Source organism: Physeter macrocephalus, chromosome 9 (genome assembly GCF_002837175.3).
Source record: "Physeter macrocephalus isolate SW-GA chromosome 9, ASM283717v5, whole genome shotgun sequence".
In the NCBI taxonomy this organism is placed as follows: domain Eukaryota; kingdom Metazoa; phylum Chordata; class Mammalia; order Artiodactyla; family Physeteridae; genus Physeter; species Physeter macrocephalus.
The window spans coordinates 81,225,362-81,243,691 of NC_041222.1; positions in this window are offsets into that span (position 1 = coordinate 81,225,362).

Here is an 18,330-nt window from a genome sequence, read left to right on the forward strand (position 1 = left end):
TGCATGCATGGCCTCCAGCATGAGTGGCAATGAAACGGGCTAATACTCCAAATGCAAATTTATTTATACTTAAAATAGCGAGGTACAGACTCATTGTCCACAAAGCAGAGTGATTTGTTCTCAAGCTCCTTAATGAGGTTGGGGAGGGGATGTGCAGGGAGGACAAGAAGTGTGTTTGAGTCCAAGTGTGTTTGAGGTTTGTGAATTATTTAGTACAATAATGGCTGGGTTTTTATTTATTATATTGAAGTGGAGCTTTTTGTATTTGAATCAAAAGCACACATAAAAGCCTATTGTAGAAAATCAGGCTCTATTATAATATAAATGTGCATTATAGAAATCAAAAGAAAAGGAAAAGAAAGAGTTTTTTTAAATTACAAATAAACCATGGAGCTTATAAATTGTGGGAGAGTTGAGGGTAATGCGAAGGATCCGAGATTGCTCTCCTGTTCCTTGCCTGACCAGAGTCTCCATCACCACAACCAGCTCTTGCTAAGAACACACTTCACTTAGACAAATGGGAAACGAAATGGTTCTTTCCACAGTCCTCAGAACCATGACTATCCCAATCCCATTAGATTTCCTGCTTCAGGTTTTATGGAGCTTAGTGGAGAAAGAATAATAGAATAGGAAGAAAACAACAAGAAGAAGGTAGATGGAGCTCCCCAAAGCATTTTGCATGTACTCAGTAACAGGAAGTGCATTAAAATAGTCCCCTCTTCTATCTTCAGCAATACTCCAATTTATAGGGATTTCCCAGATGGTTGCCCTGCATTGGTCTGCCTTTATTGTGAGATGGTGCATTAAATTGCTGGAGTTCTGGTGCTAGGCTATATTTTCACTCTGAGTAGTTGTTTTTTGTTTGTTTGTTTGTTTTAACAGTTAAATTACAAAATAGTTCACATATAATACCATTTAGAGTATAAAATTCATGTCCTGGCTATTGTAAATAGAGCTGCAATGAACATATTGGTACATGACTCTTTTTGAATTATTGTTTGCTCAGGGTATATGCCCAGTAGTGGGATTGCTGGGTCGTATGGTACCTCTATTTGTAGTTTTTTAAGGAACCTCCATACTGTTCTCCATAGTGGCTGAAGCAACCTAAGTGTCCATCAACAGATGAATGGATAAAGAAGATGTGGCACATATATATAATGGAATATGACTCAGCCATAAAAAGAAACGAAATTGAGTTATTTGTAGTGAGGTGGATGGACCTAGAGTCTGTCATACAGAGAGAAGTAAGTCAAAAGAGAAAAACAAATACCGTATGCTAACACATATATATGGAATCAACGTAAAATAGATAGCTAGTGGGAAGCAGCCGCATAGCACAGGGAGATCAGCTCGGTGCTTTGTGACCACCTAGAGGGGTGGGATAGGGAGGGTGGGAGGGAGGGAGACGCAAGAGGGAAGTGATATGGGAACATATGTATATGTATAACTGATTCACTGTGTTATAAAGCAGAAACTAACACCATTGTAAAGCAATTATACTCCAAAAAGATGTTAAAAAAATAGTGTGAGAGCATAGTATCTCAGGAAATCTTTAATAAACACTTTCTTTGATCAAAAAAGTAATAAAAAAAGTATAAAATTCAAAAGTATATTCACAGATATGTGCAACCATCACCACAGTCAATTTTAGAACATTTTCATCAACTCAAAAAGAAACCTGGTACCCTTTAGCTATTACCTCCTACCTGCCAGCCCCACCTCCCCACCTCCCCACCTCCCCACCTCTAGGCAACCATTAATCTATTTTCTGTCTTTATAAATTTTCCTCTTTTGGACATTTCATAAGAATAAAACATATAATATAAGATCTTTTGTGACTGATTTCTTTCTCTTAGCATAACATTTTCAAGATTTGTTCATATTGTAGCAGGTATCAGTATTTCATTTCATTTTTATGGCTGAATAGTATTCTGTTGCATTGTTATAACATATTCTGTTTATTCATGTGTCATTGATAGACATTTGGGTTGTTTTCCCACTTTAGTTATTATGAATAATACTGCTATAAACATTCGTGTACAAACTTCTATGTAGTTATATAATTTTATTTCTCTTGGGTATATACCTAAGAGTGGCTGGGTTATATGGTAACTCTATGTTTAATAATTTGAGGAACTACCAGATTGTTTTCAAAGGTGGCTGCCCCATTTTACGTTCCTACCAGCAGTGTATGAGGGTTTTAATTTCTCCACATCCTCACCAACAGTTGTAATTATCTGACATTTTGATTATAAACATCCTTACAAGTGTGAAGTAGTATCTCATTGTTTTGATTTGCATTTCCCTTATGATTAATTTGATTAAGTACTTTTTCACATGCTATTGGCCATTTGTATATCTTCCTTGAAGAAATATCTATTCAGATTCTTTATTTTTTAATTGGGTTACTTGGTTTTTTTATTATTGAGTTGTAAGTGTTCTTTATATATTCTGGATATAGGCCCCTTATCAGATATATGGTTTTAAAGTATTTTCTCCCATTCTGTGGGCTTTTTCACTTTCTTCACAGTGTCTGTTGAAGCACAAAAATTTATAATTTTGATGAAGTCCAATTTATTTTTTCTTTGTTGCTAGTTCTTTTTGGTGTCATATCTAAGAATCCTTTGCAAAATCCAAGGTCACTTCTGTGTTTTCTTCTAACAGTTTTATAGTTTTAGCCTTACATTTGGGTCTTTGATCCATTTTCAGTTAATTTTGTATATGGTGTGAGGAAAGGATACAACCTGAAGCTTTTGCATGTGGCAATCCAATTGTCCCAACAACATCTGTTGAAAAGACTATTCTTCCCTATTGGATGGTCTTGGCACCCTTGTCAAAAAACAGTTGACCATAGATATATTTATGGAAGTATAGATGTATGTATGGCTTATTTATGTAATCTGTGCCAGTACCACATTTTCTTGGTTAATGCTGCTTTGTAGTAAGTTTTGAAATAAGGAAGTATGAGCCCTCCTGCTTTGTTCTTCTGTTTTAAGACTGTTTTGGCTATTCTGGGACCCTAGAAATTCCATTTGAATTTTATGTCAATTTCTACAACAAAACCATCTGGGTTAGTGATAGGGAGTGCATTGAATCTATAGATCATTTGGGGGAGTGCTGCCACCTTAACAATGTTAAACATTCTGATCCATGAACATGAAATGCTTTCCCAATTATTGAAATCATCTTTAATTTCTTCAACAATGTTTTGTAGTTTTCAGAGTAAAGGTTATACACTACTTTTGTTAGGTTTATTCCCAAGTATTTTATTTTTTTGATGGTGTAAGTGGAATTGTTTTCTTAATTTCATTTTCAGGTTGTTCATTGCAAGTGTATAGAAATATAATTCATTGCTGTGTATTGTTCTTGTATCCCACAAACTTGCTAAACTTGTTTATTAGTTCTAATAGTTTTTAGTGGATTCCTTAGGTTTTTCTATATACAAGATCATGTCATCTGAAAATAGATATTTTTATTTCTTCCTTTCCAATCTGTATGCTTTTTATTACTTTCTCTTGCCTAATTGCCCCAACTAGAACTTCAAGTATAATGTTGAATAGAAGTGGCAAGAGCAAACATCTTTGCTTTGTTCCTGACATTGGTAAAAAGCATCTAGTCTTGCATCATTAAGTATGATGATAGCTGTGGGTTTTTCATAGATACCCTTTGAAGAACTTCTCTTCTATCCCTTGTTTGTTCTGTCTTTTTATCATGAAAAGTGTTGGATTTTGTCAAATGCTTGTTTCTGATATTTGTTTTTTATTCTATTGATATGATGTTTTACATTAACTGATTATTGGATGTTAAACGAATCTTGCATTCCTGGGATAAATCCCACTTGGTCAGGGTGTGTAATTCTTTTTATATGTTGCTGGATTTGGCTTGCTAATACTTTGTTGAAGATTTGGGGGTCCACAGTCATAAAAGATATTGGTATTTAATTACGTTTTCTTATGATGCCTTGTCTGGTTTTGGTATCAAGGTAATACTGGCCTCATGAAATGAACTGAGAAGTATTTCCTCCTCTTCTACATTTTGGAAGAGTTTGTGAACAATTGGTATTAATTTGTCTTTAAATGTTTGGTAGAATTCACTGATGAAGCCATCTGGGCATGAGCTTTTCTTAAAATTAGTAGTTTTTTTCAATTACTAATTCAATTTCTTCATTGGCATAGGTCTATTCAGATTGTCTATTTTTTCTTGAGTCAGTTTTCTTAGTTTGTATCTTTCTAGCAATTTTTCCATTTCATCTAAGTTAATTTGTTGGAGTACAATAGTTTATAGTAGTCCTTTATAATGCTTTTTATTTCTATAAAAACAGTAGTAGTATCCTCCCTTTCATTTCTGATTTTAGTAACTTGAGTCTTCCCTCTCTCTTTTTTCTTCCACTTTTATTGAAATATAACTGACATATAACACTGTATACATTCAAGGTGTACAGCACAATTATTTGACTTACATATATCACAAAATGGTTATCTCAATAAGTTTAGTGAACATTCATCATCTCATATAGATACAAAATTAAAGGAATAGAAAACTATATAGTTTTCCTTGAGATGAAAACTCTTAGGATTTACTCTCTTATCAACTTTCGTATATAACATACAGCATTGTTAATTAGTTTTATCATATTTTACATTACATGCTTAGTACTTATTTATCTTATAACTGGAAGTTTGTACCTTTTGACTGCCTTCATCCAATTTCCCCTCCCCCTACTCCCTGCCTCTGTAACCACAAATCTGATCCTTTTTCTATGCATTTGTTTGTTTGTCTTTGAAGTTTTATTGACCTACCACACTATGTTAGTTCCTGTTACACAACACAGTGATTTGATACATTTCAAAATGATCATTATTATAAGTCTAGTAATAATATTTCACAACACAGGTATTACATAGTTATTGACTATATTCCCCACACTGTATATTTCATATTTGTGACTCATTTATTTTGCAACTGGAAGTTTGTACCTCAATCTCCCTCACCTATTTCTTTCCTTCCCCTTCCCCCACCCCAGTCCCTTCCTCTCTGGCAACCACCTATTTGTTCTTTGTGTCTAAAACTCTGTTTCTGTTTTGTTATGTTCATTCATTTGTTTTGGTTTTTAGATTCCACATATACTTGAAATTGTTCAGTACTTGTCTTTCTCTGTCTGATTTATTTCACTTACCATAATACCCTCTAGGTCCATCCATGTTGTTGCAAATGGCAAGATTTCTCTCTTTTTATTATGGTCAATCTAGCTGAAGGTTTGCCAATTTTGTTGATCTTTTCAAAAAACCAGCTTTTGGTTTCAATGATTTTCTCTATTGTATTTCATTTATTTCTACTTCAATCTTTATGTCTTTTCTTCTACTTGCTTTAAGTTAGTTTGTGTTTCTTTTTCCAGGGCCTTAAAGTGGAAGGTTAGGTTATTGACTTAAGATCTTTTTTCTTCCTTAATATAGGCATTTATTGTTATAAAGTTCTGTCTAAGAGCTGTTTCAGCTGCATCTCATAAGTTTTGGTATGTTGTGTCTTCATTTTGATTCATCTCAAATTCTTTTATGATTTCCCTTTTGATTTCTTCTTTAACCCATTGATTATTTAGGTGTGTATTGTTTAATTCCCACTTACTTTTGAGTTTCCCAAATTCTTCCCTGTTACTGATTTCTATTTTCATTCCATTGTGATCAAAGAACATACTTTGCATTATTCCTGTCTTTTAAATTTATTAAAGTGTGTTTTATAGCCTAGCACATGGTCTGTTATAGAGAATATTTCATGTGCACTTGAGAGGAATGTGTATTCTGTTGTTGTTGAATGGAGTATTCTATAGATGTCTGTTAGGTCTAATTAGTTTATAGTGTTGTTCAAGTCTTTTATTTCCTTGTTAATCTTCTGTCTAGTTGTTCTATATATTATTAAAGTGAGATATTGAAGTCTCCAACTATCAGTATTGAACTATTTTTTCCTTTATTTCTTTTTTTTATTGAAGTATAGTTGATTTACAATATTGCATTAGTTTCAGGTGTACAGCAAAGTGATTCAGTTATTTTTTTTCAAACTATATTTCATTATAAGTTATTACAGGATATTGAATATAATTCTCTGTGCTATACAGTAAATCCTTGTTGCTTATCTATTTTAGATATAATAGTTTGTATCTGTTAATCCCATACTCTTAATTTGTCCCTCCCTCCCTCTTCCTTTTGATAACCATAAGTTTGTTTTCTATGTCTGTGAGTCTGTTTCTATTTTGTATATAGATTCTTATATTATTTTTTAGATTCCAGATATAAGTAATATCATACAATGTTTGTCTTTCTCTGTTTGACTTACTTCACTAAGTATAATATTCTCTAGGTCCATTCATGTTGCCACAAATGGCAATATTTCATTCTTTTTTATGGCTGAGTAATATTCCATTATATATATATACTGTACCTTCTTAAGCCAATCATCTGTTGATGGGCCCTTGGGTTGTTCCATGTCTTGGCTATTGTAAATAGTGCTGCTATGAACATTGGGGTGAATGTATCTTTTATAATTAGAGTTTTTATTTTTTCTGGGTATATGCCCAGGAGTGGGATTGCTGGATCAGATGGTAGTTTTATTTTTAGTTTTTTAAGGAACCTCCATTTCTGTAGTGGTTGTACCAATTTACATTCCCACCAACAGTGTAAGAGGGTTCCCTTTTCTCCACACCCACTCCAGCATTTATTATTTGTAGACTTTTTGATGATAGCTCTCTCTTTATTTTTGTTCAGTTTTGCTTCATATATTTTGGGGCTATGTTATTAAGTGAATGTGGTTATTATTATTATATTTTCCTAATGTATTGACCTTTTGTTATTATAAAATGTCCCTCTTTATCTCTAATATTTTAGAGTAATATTTTTTGTTTTAAAGTCTATTTTGTCTGATATAACTGGAATGGCTGATAAACATACATATCAGTATAGCCATTCCAGTGTTCATGTGTTGTTGTTTGCATGATGTATTTTTTTCATCCTTTTACTTTCAATCTGCTTGTATTTTTGAATCTAAAGTGCCTCTCCTATAGAAAGTATATCATTGGGACATTTTAAAAATCTAGTCTGACAATCACTGTCTTTTGACTGAATTGTTTAAACCATTCACATATAATGTTATTATTGATATAGTTCAATTTATGTCTGTCATTTTGCTTTTTGTTTTCTATATGTTTCATTGTCTTTCTTTTGGTCCTCTATTTATTCTTTACTGTTATTTTTCATTAAGAAAATATTTTGTTATGTAGCATTTTAATTTCTTTACTGATTTTTTCCACTATATTTTAAAAATATTTTTAGTGGTTGCTCTAAGACTTACCATACACATCTTATCTTGTCAGAATTGGCTCCTGGTTTATACTAGTTTCATTTCATTGATATATAGAAACATTCCTTCTACATAGTTATATTCCTCATACTCTTTTTTTTTGTCATATCATTTTTGTACATATTAGATCTATTAATGTTACAAACCCAAAAATACATTGTTATAATTTTTACTTTACAGTCTGTATACATTTCCTTAGCCCAGTAAAGCTTTCCTCCCACTCATCTCCTTTGTGCTATCATTGGCAAATATAGTACACATACCCTATATATGTGTTATAGGCCCTCAAATACATTATATACACATTATTTTATACCAGTGTTTTAAAATCAGTTAAGAGGGGACAAAATGTGTATTTAAACTATCTTTTATAATTACATAATTACCTTTTCTTGTGGTCTTTGTTTTTCATGTGAATTTGAATTATCATTTGGGACATTTGCTTTCAGCCAGAAAAAGTTTCTTTAGTATTTCTTACAAGGTATTTGAAATTTTTATTTCTTGTAAAAAGTAATTGTTCTACCAACAAATTCTCTCCGATTTTGTTTATCTGTGAAGGTCTTTATTTCACCTTCATTTTTTAAAGATAGTTTTTACTAGGTATAGAATTTTTAGTTTACAGTTTTTTCATTGAACATTTTGAATATGTTCTCCCAATGCTTTCTGGCCTCCATTGTTTCTGCTGAAAAGTCAGCTGTTGATCTTATTGGGGTTTCCTTGTAAGCAATAAGTCAGTTTTCTTTTGCTGCTTTCAAGATTTTCTCCTTGTCTTTAACTTTCAACATTTGTACTATGATGTGTCTATTTGTGGCTTTCTTTGTATTTATCCTACTTAAAGTTTGTTGAACTTCCTGTATGTGTAGGTTCATTGTTTTTCAGTAAAATTGGGGATACTATGAACAGCTCTATGTCTATAAATTTGATAACCTAGGTGAAATGAACCAATCCTTGAAATACAGTCTGCCTAAACTCACACAAGAAGAAACAAACCATCTGAATGGGCTTATATCTGTTAAAAACAATTGAGTCAATAATTAATAACCTTCTAAAACAGGTCCAGATGGGTTCACTAGTGAATTCTACCAAATATTTAAGGAAGAAATTGTATCAATTTTCTACAAGCTCTTTCAGAAGATAGAAGCAGAGAGAATACTTCCTAACTCACTTTATAAGGCTAGCATTACTGTAATATCAAAACCAAAAAAGACATTACAGGAAAACTACAGACCAATATCTCTTAATACATTTGTGAAGTTTTCAGCCATTATTTCTTCAAAATTTTTTCTGCTCCTCTCTCTCTCTCTCTTTTTTTTTTTTTCTGGTACTTCCCTGACATGTTTGTTGGTGTACCTTTTTTTCTCTCTGTTCTTCCGGTTGCATAGTCTCTCTTGATCTATTTTCAAGTTCCTTTATTATTTCTTCTGCCAGTTCAAATCTACTGTTGTGCCCCTCTAGTGAATTTTTTCTTTCCATTATTGTACTTTTCAACTCCAGAATTTCCATTTGATTCTTTTTTATAGCGTCTATCTTTTTATTGATATTCTCTATTTGATGCAACGTGGTCATCATATGTTCTTTTACTTCTTTAAATCATGGTTTCCTTTAGCCCTGTGAACATGTTTACAATGGACCTTTTGAAGTCTTTTTCTGAGAAATACAACAGTGGTCACTCTCACGGCAATTTCTTTTCCTGCTTGTTTTTTAACTGTATAAACCATATTTTTATATTTGTTTGCCTGCCGTATAATTTTTTGTTGGAAATTGGGTATTTCAGATGGTGTATTGTAGGAACTCTAGATATTCATCTTCCTCTCATCCTCCAGGGCTTGTTACTGTTATTTAATTGTTTATTTGTTTAGTGACTGGCTGGTTTATTTTCTTGAAATCTATTTTCCCTCCCATAGTTTTCAGCCTCTGATATTTCTCCTTAAAGAAGCACAGCTTTGGGTATAACCACAGTCATGCTTGGATGACAATGGTCTTGCAAGCGTTCTCAGCCACTCTTTCTCTGACCGCATGGAGCTGTTAAGCTCCACTAATTGGTGGCTGATTGCTATATTGTTTCCAACAATGCCCTGAAGCATAAATTGCTCTACAAACTAATCCAATCAAATTGTGACTCCTTTGAAGGAACAGTTTCTGAGGTCAGTGTTTGATATTTGTTCTTAACCCAAGAGGACTCCTCCCTAGTGACTTATTTTGAGTTTTCTCCCACAAACTAACAGACTTACAGTTTAGCATATATTTTGAATCTCCTTGCTTTTTACCATAACTACCACAGTTTTTGAGAGCATCCTTAGGCTTGACTTTCAATTCCTTTGGGGAAATATTAGAAACTATCTTTTTTTAATGGCCTCCTACTTCCCCCTTTCCCAATCCCATCCTCCAGCAAAATATCTGATTCAGGACTCTGGAGCTGGGGATGGGGACAATGGCAAGCTCCTCTCTGAGTGATACACCCATTTCAGGAGTTGAGCACTTGGTGGAGAAGTAGGGCAACCAGAGGTGCTCTCAGCTTGCAACTTCTGGTGTGAACCACCACCTCACAAGCCAAGGCAAGAATGATGAGGGTGACAGTCTTCTCAGCATTCTGTGTCCAAGGTAGACCTTCCAATCGACCAGAAGGGACCCCCCACTTCAATCACTCTCATCTGGAACTTAGTCTCAGCAATGGGGGGCTGGACAGGATAAGAAACACTGCCATCCTGCTCCTCTGGGGAAGAAAGCCTTCATGTGCTGGGAGGGGTGGGGAAGGGTGCCCTGTGTTCTTAGCTGCAGAATTCTGGAATAGTGTCTCCACTCTACTTAACTAGGAGTGGGGAGGAAGGAAGCAGTCTTTGTTCAAATACCACTAACTGTCATCTTTCTTACCAAATTTTCATAAATTTTTTAAAATAGAGGATTCTTCCTTTGCTGTTTTTTCCCCCTTAGGACCATTTCCAGAAGCTTTTAATGGTTAGATTTTATAATAGTTTTTCACCAGTTTCACTGAGTTTCACTCTGCATCAGCAGAGCTCCTCATGCTGTCATGCCAGAAGTTGATCTTACTCTGGGTAGTTTTATTTTGAGTATGTAACTATTATTAATACCAATTTGTATAAATAACAGAGAACTTCTGGCATGCTCTCTTCATGGTGATACCGAGGACTAAGAATGAGGTGTTGAAGTTTGAACCCCCAATACCTGTGAATGTGGCCTCATTTGGAAATAGGGTTTTTGCAGATACAACCAAGTTAAGGCAAGAATATACTGGATTAGAAGGGCCTAATCCAATGACTAATGTCCTTATAAGAAGAGAGAAGTGTGGACACAGACAGACACACAGTATGTGATCACACGGGACTACAAAACAAGGAACACCAAGGATTGCTGGCAACCACAAGAAGCTGGAGGGCAAGGAAGAATCCTCTCTTAGGACCTTCAGATAGAGCATGGCCCTGCTGACATCTTGGTTTCAGACTTCTAACCTCTAGAACTGTGAAACAATAGACACACAGGCCATTTGGTAGCATTGTCTAGTGGATAGCTGCCTCACAAATAGTTTCAAAAAAACCATCTGGAAAGGTCACCTCTATTTTGTTTCCCATTTAACATCATTCATTTTCCTTTTTTGTTTCATAATCTGGTTCCATGGGGAGACCGCATTTCTGTAAACTACTCTTTCAGTTCCTTCTTAAATTTGAGAAATTCTTGGTTTCTAGAAAGTTGTTTTAAAAAGCACATTTTAACTGCCATACCCCCCAAAATCTACAATAACCCCATATTACTGTTTAACAAGGAAATAATTAATCCTCAAATAAACATTTCCTCTAAGGCGTCTATTCAGATTTTCTTCTCTGGTGACTGGGTTATTGCCTGTAAAGCAGCACAGCAGTGCTAACAGCTTAAAGGAAGGGGCCATCCAGAAATCTAATTAACCAACCACTTTTTTTCCCCAGATTTGTCATATTTTTATTCTTGGAAACAGTATATAAAACACATTGTTACAACATTTATATTTTTCTAACACCTAATAATTTACTGTTTTATGGTGTAAAATCTGTTTCTACATAACTTTTTTCAATTTATTTCTTACATCTTTGTGTCTCTCTACAATGTGGTTAATCCCAAAACACAGTGAAATTTAAGAGTGCCCACAATGAGCACATAATAGTGAAGGAAAATAATGGAATATCTTAAACAACTGATGGTAACTTTTGGATCTCTGGACAGACACCTCCAGATCATACTCAAAAGTGATCATTATGTGAAACTGTACACTCAAAGTTTTGAGAACCTTGAATCATCTCACACTGCTAAGAGTTTTGGACTGTAAAAAAGTAGAAAAAAAAAAAAAAAAGAGAAGAGGGGAGGATGCCCAAAAGAGTGACTACTTAGAGGACTATTAATACTTCTCCCCATGTCTGTTATACTTCATAGAATAATGGGCCATATCTAAACAAAGAAAACTAAACCCAAAGAACAAGGCAATCCAATAGTGAAATGATTGCTTTAGAAATGCTCTAGAAATCTAAGAGTACCGATGAGTTGGAGTGTAAAGGAACAGTGTATGTGTGTGTGTGCACATGTGCATGTGTATTTGATTGTGTGTTGTCTGTGTGCACTTATTGGTACCTTTTGAGCATGGTCTGGAAGGGAAAGAGTCTTCAATATCTGGTTTCCATCTTGACATTACCACCCTGGTTTTCTCCACCCTTTCCTTTTCTACCACCTCAGCTATAGCTTACCATCACTTAGTTAGTCCCTCAAATGCCATCCAGCCACATAATTGTGGTCATGTGGCTTACAAATCTAAGGAAGAAAACATGTTAAAATATGTCTTCATAGAGCTTGCATTTTTTTATTGTAAAAATTATCATTTGAATTTCAATGGACGTGCATCTAGAAGCAGGACAGCCTGCCAGTGGCAACTTTTCCAATTTCATTGTTCTTCCAGAACAACACTCTTTCTCAGCATTGGTTAAGATCTTGGAGGCCTAAAACCAAAATTGATTAAAATTCTTCTCTCATTCCTAGGAAGCTAAGAAGGGCTCAGATTGAGTAAGACCTTGACTCTCAGGCTTAATGTTTTATATATAATGTGGAAGCATGGATATTTTTTATTAATCTGGAAATTGCGAACAAGATGTGTTGAGCTGAGGAGAACTATCTAGAAGCTGAAGGGTCCCTGAGGAGCCTGGGGACAGAACTGCAGCCAGGAGCAGTATGAGTAGGGACAAAGTAGGGTCAGTGGTAGTGGATACTGGGAGAGATTCTGCACAGAGTTGTCCATGGGGTCTGTTGACTGATGGACTTGGGGAGACACAGAAAGGGAGGAGCAAGTTATGACTTGGAGATGTGATCCTGGATGGTAGGACAGTGAGTTGGAAAACATTCCTAGAAGCTACCTCAGGAAGCTACCTAGCCTGAATGGGAGAATCTTGATGAACCAGTTACACTGCCTGCCCCACTTCCAGAAGATTCATCTTCACACAGTTGGAGACAGGGCCCTACCTCTCTCATAGATCTCTGCATTTCCTCCAAAGAGGCAGGCTGCTCAGAGTTAGGCTGCAAAACATGGCAAATGTCCTCTACAGTAGATAAAATTGAAGAAGGTGCTAGAGCGGTTGTGCCTCAGCTATATTTAATCCTTTTGTCACCAAACCAAACTTGGGACCACTTACCCACATGCAGTAAAGCCAACCTACTGACACTGGGTTGTGTTGAAGGAAAGTGCAGTGTTTATTGCAGGGCACCAAGAAAGGAATCCAGGTAGATAGTTCTTAAAAGGCCCCAATGCCCTGAAGGCTTTCAGGGAAAGTTTTTTTTTTTTGGCTGCATTGGGTATTCGTTGCTGTGCGTGGGCTTTCTCTAGTTGCAGCAAGCAGGAGCTACTCTTTGTTGTGGTGTGAAGGAAAGTGCAGTGTTTATTGCAGGGCACCAAGAAAGGAATCCAGGTAGATAGTTCTTAAAAGGCCCCAATGCCCTGAAGGCTTTCAGGGAAAGTTTTTTTTTTTTGGCTGCATTGGGTATTCGTTGCTGTGCGTGGGCTTTCTCTAGTTGCAGCAAGCAGGAGCTACTCTTTGTTGTGGTGCACGGGCTTCTCATTGTCGTGGCTTCTCTTGTTGCAGAGCACAGGCTCTAAGTGTGTGGGCCTCAGTAGTTGTGGCATGCAGGCTCAGTAGTTGTGGCGCACAGGATTAGTTGCTCTGCGGCATGTGGGATCTTCCCAGGCCAGGGATCAAACCCATGTCCACTGCACTGGCAGGTGGATTCTTAACCATTGCACCACCAGGGAAGCCCAGGGAAAGATTTTCAAAGACAGGGTGAAGTATGGGTGTTGTGGGGTGTGTGATCAGCTCATGGACATTCTGACTGGTTGGTGGTGAGATAATCGTGAGTCAACATCATCAACCTTCTGGTTCCAAACAGTCTGGGGTCTACATGTTTGTGGGCAGCATACAGTTAACTTCTTCCACCTGGTGGGGGTTTCAGTATCTGCAAAACAGCTCAAAGGACATGGCTCAGAATATTACCTATAGCCCTTGAGGAGAAACTAAAAGTCCTTGACTTTGTTTAGTGGCTAAACTATTATTATTTTGTCTTGCTTGACTTTTCCTTTCTTTCTGCATTTTCTCACTTCTCTGATTAAATTTACTCTTTGGAACTCTGGGAAGGCCTAGGAGGCTAAAGTTTTTCTACAGAAAAGAGGCAGGCAGAGGACATGGGGAGTGGTGTTTCTTGTTCTGGGAAGGCCCAATAGGGTCTCACTTGGTTACACTTTTACATATGTTAGTTCATTTAATTTACATAACCAGGGAGACTTCATTAACTTCAGTTTTATGGATGAAGAAACCAAGATTCCAAGAGATCGAATAACTTGCTAAAGCTCTCACAGGCGAGAATGAACAGGGATTCCAATGTGTCCCTGGAGGCTTTAACAGGCCAAGGGGGTGAGGATGCTGGAGTGGGCATGGTCTGGGGTCAAGAGCCTATTTGTAGAGCAAGGAGCAGTCTCCTTGAAGCTCTGGGCCCAGAGAAAGTGCATTAGTTTGCTCAGAATGCCATAACAAAATACTACAGGCTGGGTGGCTTAAACAATAGAAATTTATTTTCTCATAGCTCTGGAGGCTGGATGTTCAAGATGAAGGTGTCAACAGGGTTTGGTTTCTTCTGAGGTCTCTCTCTTTGGCTTGTAGATGGTCATCTTCTCCCTGTGTCTTCACAGGGTCTTTCTTCTGTGCATGTCTGTGTCCTAACATCCTCTTCTTACAAGGGAAGCAGTCAGATTGGATTAGGGTCCACCCTAATGATGTCATTTTAACTTAATTACCCCTTTAAAGACCCTATCTCCAAATATATTTACATTCTGATGTCTTAGGACTTCAACATATGAGTTCTGGGGATGACACAATTCAGCTCATAACATGAGAGTAAAAAGTCAGGCAATCCCTCCTGGCAGGGAAATGCCAGAAGAAGAAGATAATGGGACCCTAAAAGATAACCCTCAGTCCCCATTTGACAGAGCTGCTGAATAATGCCCCACCTGCCTTCACTGTCATCCAAACTGTTGGGTTAGTCTTTATTTAGAACCCAAGACAAGTGTGTTCCTTTTTGATTCTTAACATAGCCTCTTCTCTCCAAGTTAATTTATCCTTCAATCAACAATGTTTTTTCCTGTTTCATGCAGCAGAGTTCTGTCCAGTTCCAGCTACTAAGTTGCCAGACCTATTATGGGAAATCCACACAGTGGGGGAGTGCTATGGATCAATTGTGTCTCCCCCAAAATCATAAGTGGGCAATGAGATGGTATTTAGAGGTGGGGACTTTGGAAGATAATTAGGTTTAGATTAGGTCATGAGGTTTAGATCAGCTCATGATGGGATTAGTGCCCTATAAAGAAGAGACACCGGGGAGCTTGCTCTTTCTCTCTTTACCCTGTGAGGAGGCAGTGAGGAAGCAGCCATCTACAAGCTTGGAAGAGAGTCCTCACCAAAAACTGACCATGCTGGCATCTTGATCTTTAATATCCAGCCTCCAGAACTGTGAGAAAATTAATTTTTGTTATTTAAGACACCCAGTCTATGTTATTTTGTTGTGTCCACCAGAGCAAAGACAGGGAGGGAGTAGCTGTTACAGCAACCCTCTACCTCTCCCTGCCTCAGCCCCACTGGCTGTCCTTGCCCTGACCTCTACATATTTTTATCTTCCTGCCTCTTTCTTTCCAGATCTCCCCCACTGAATTTGTTTCCTAAGGCTGCCATAACCAGTGACCACAAACCTGGTGGCATAAAACAACAGAAATTTATTCTCTCACTGTTCTGGGGACCAAAAGTCTGAAATCAAGGTGGCGGCAGGACCACACTCTCTTAGAAGTTTCTAGAAGAGAATTCTTCCTGCCTCTTCCAGATTCTGGTAGCTCCTTGACTATGGCAGCAACACTTCAATCTCTACCTCCATCTTCACATGACTATATTCCCTCTGTGTCTCTGTTTCTCAAATCTCCTTCTCCTTTCTCTTACAAGGATACCCATCAGTCATTGGACTTAGGACCCCCTATGTCCAGGATGATCTCATCTTGAGATCTTTAATGTAATTACACCAGCAAAGGCTCTATTTTCCAAATAAGGTCACATCCACAGGTTCCGTAGGTTAGGACTTGGACATATCTTTTGGGGACCACTTTACCCACCATACCCACATGCCTCCTCCCCACCATCACCCATCTTCTCACCTTCACATCCATGATGTTCTCCTTCCCTTCTTGGACACAGAACCCTGGGCTGGATCGAAGCTGGATGTTGCTGGATTAGACATTGCATCTTGTCTCTACATCAGGACCCCTCAGTACCTAGGGAGGACAACTTTTTTAGTCTCCAAGTAGGAACACAAGAGCAATCTTATAAAAAGCCTCCTAACTGGGAAGGAAATAGTTTACCCATTAATATCAGTGTGTTTATACAAAGAATATTCACCCAACTGGCAATGTCACAATTCTTCAGGCACGTCCCAACAGCCAGCTGTGCCTTGTTAAGGATTCATTGACTTTGGGTGGCCCAGATTTCATTGTCACCTACGATATGATCAATGTGGGCCAAGTTCCCAATGCCTTTGGCTGTGTTTAGAGCATAAGGAAGAGGGAGAGAGTTAAATAGTCCCCTACATGGAATCTGAAGGCTTTATTCATATGGCCCAGCACTACTTTTCCCCACTGAATAAAACATTCTGTACCCAAGAGCAAGCCCAGTGCCCATCTGGTACCTTTCCCAACATCCCCACAGGCCTCCTGGCAGCCTCTCAGCACAGAACCCTCAGGGTTCGCCAAGGATCCAGCTCCAGGATTCTAACTCCACCCCCTCACCAGGGGGTTGGCTGTTCTTGCAGTGCATTGTCCGTGAGTCCTTGATCACTGTCTTGACAAGTGGAATCCAGCAGATGGCCTGTGAATGACAAGTTCCTCAGCCTGGGGAAGAAACAGACATAACTCATCCAAATTGTCCAGCTGAGAACTCGGGTCAGACTAGAAAGGCCACTCTTGGCCCAGTAACCACCATTTCAGGCAGTTCTTGCCCCAAGGGTGGGACTTTCAAGTCCCTCCACCCCCCAGTTTTACTTTTCCCCCATTATAGTCAGAGTCCGTTTTTTGAGGCAGAGAAATAAAAGAGCAACGGCTGTTCTTTCAGCCGTTGGACACTAAAATGTTTTATTGTGGGACTTTTTCTTCATACAGCATCATTTTAAATTTGGCAGCCTTAACAAAGGATTACGTTACTGTTTTACTCCTTGATAAAACTCTGACATATTCAGAGTTACTTAGACCCAGTGTCCCCAGTGTCTAATACTCTGGCAACTAGCAGGGGTTGCTTCATCCCCCGTTTCCAATTCTGCATTGAAAGTGAGGGCTCTAGTCATGAAGATCCCACCAACAGCTCCCCTGCCCACCTCAACCCCAAATAAGTGGGGAGGCCATTTCACTGGAAATGTGGTGGGCAGCTAGGAGACAATGGAAGTGTCCCAAATGTGGACAAGAGACACACAGGTGGGTTGGTTAATGACTTCAGGTGTTATGGCTTTATGGAAATCTATGTAAACATGATAAATTGCACACACACACACGTTTCCATCCACTCCCTCCCAATACCCCATTAACGTGACAGAAAAGAAATAAAAAGACATCAACCCACAAAGGCAAAGAGAACATGAAAGGAGTCAGAGCAGAAAGAGTTCAGCTAAACTTCTGAAAGCTGTGATCAGATCTAGTGGTGATTAACTGAGCAGACCAGAGGAGGCAGAGGGCCAAGTCTGCAGGGGCTGGGCCAGGGGCTGTGGGCAGGTTCATACCTCAGAACCCAGGAAGTCTCAGGGAGAAGAAGCATCAGGTGATTCTCATGGGGAGGGTCCCGGTGGGCTGAGAATGGGAGGATTCAATGAAAATGGATAAAAGAAATCATGAGTCCTTTTGCCTGGGACCACCACCATAAGGGGAGTCTCTCTTTAGAGACAATAAAGCAGAGAGAGTCTAGGCCCAGGTGTAAACAGAGCATGAGGTCAAAGTCAAGCTCTTTTCCTCACTTGGCTCCCAGCTCTGAAAGTCAGGCTTAGGCCCTCCCCTCCAGAACAAACCACACAGAAAATTAGAGAGTCCCTCTCTGGGGAAATTAATTGATCAACCTGAGCATTGACAGCAGATAATGACATTCAAGGGTTTCTCTACAAAATAGCCAGTTACCCTCTGGGAAACCCCACCAAAAGAAAAACCCTTGCATGCAGAGTTTCCTTTGCTGTTGTTGTAGTTGCTCACTCTTAAATATGTAAGAACTCAAGGATTAGCATATACTGGAGAAAAGTCTTTGTGAAGAAAAACAGAAAAAAAAAACAGAAAAAAGGAAAGAGAGAAAATGTAAGAATTAAGATGTCTTTTTGAAATCTGTAATTCATTTTTTAAGTTAGAAAAAAGGAGATATTGAATCCATAAAACAAGATCAAGGTGCCATGTAAAGAGGA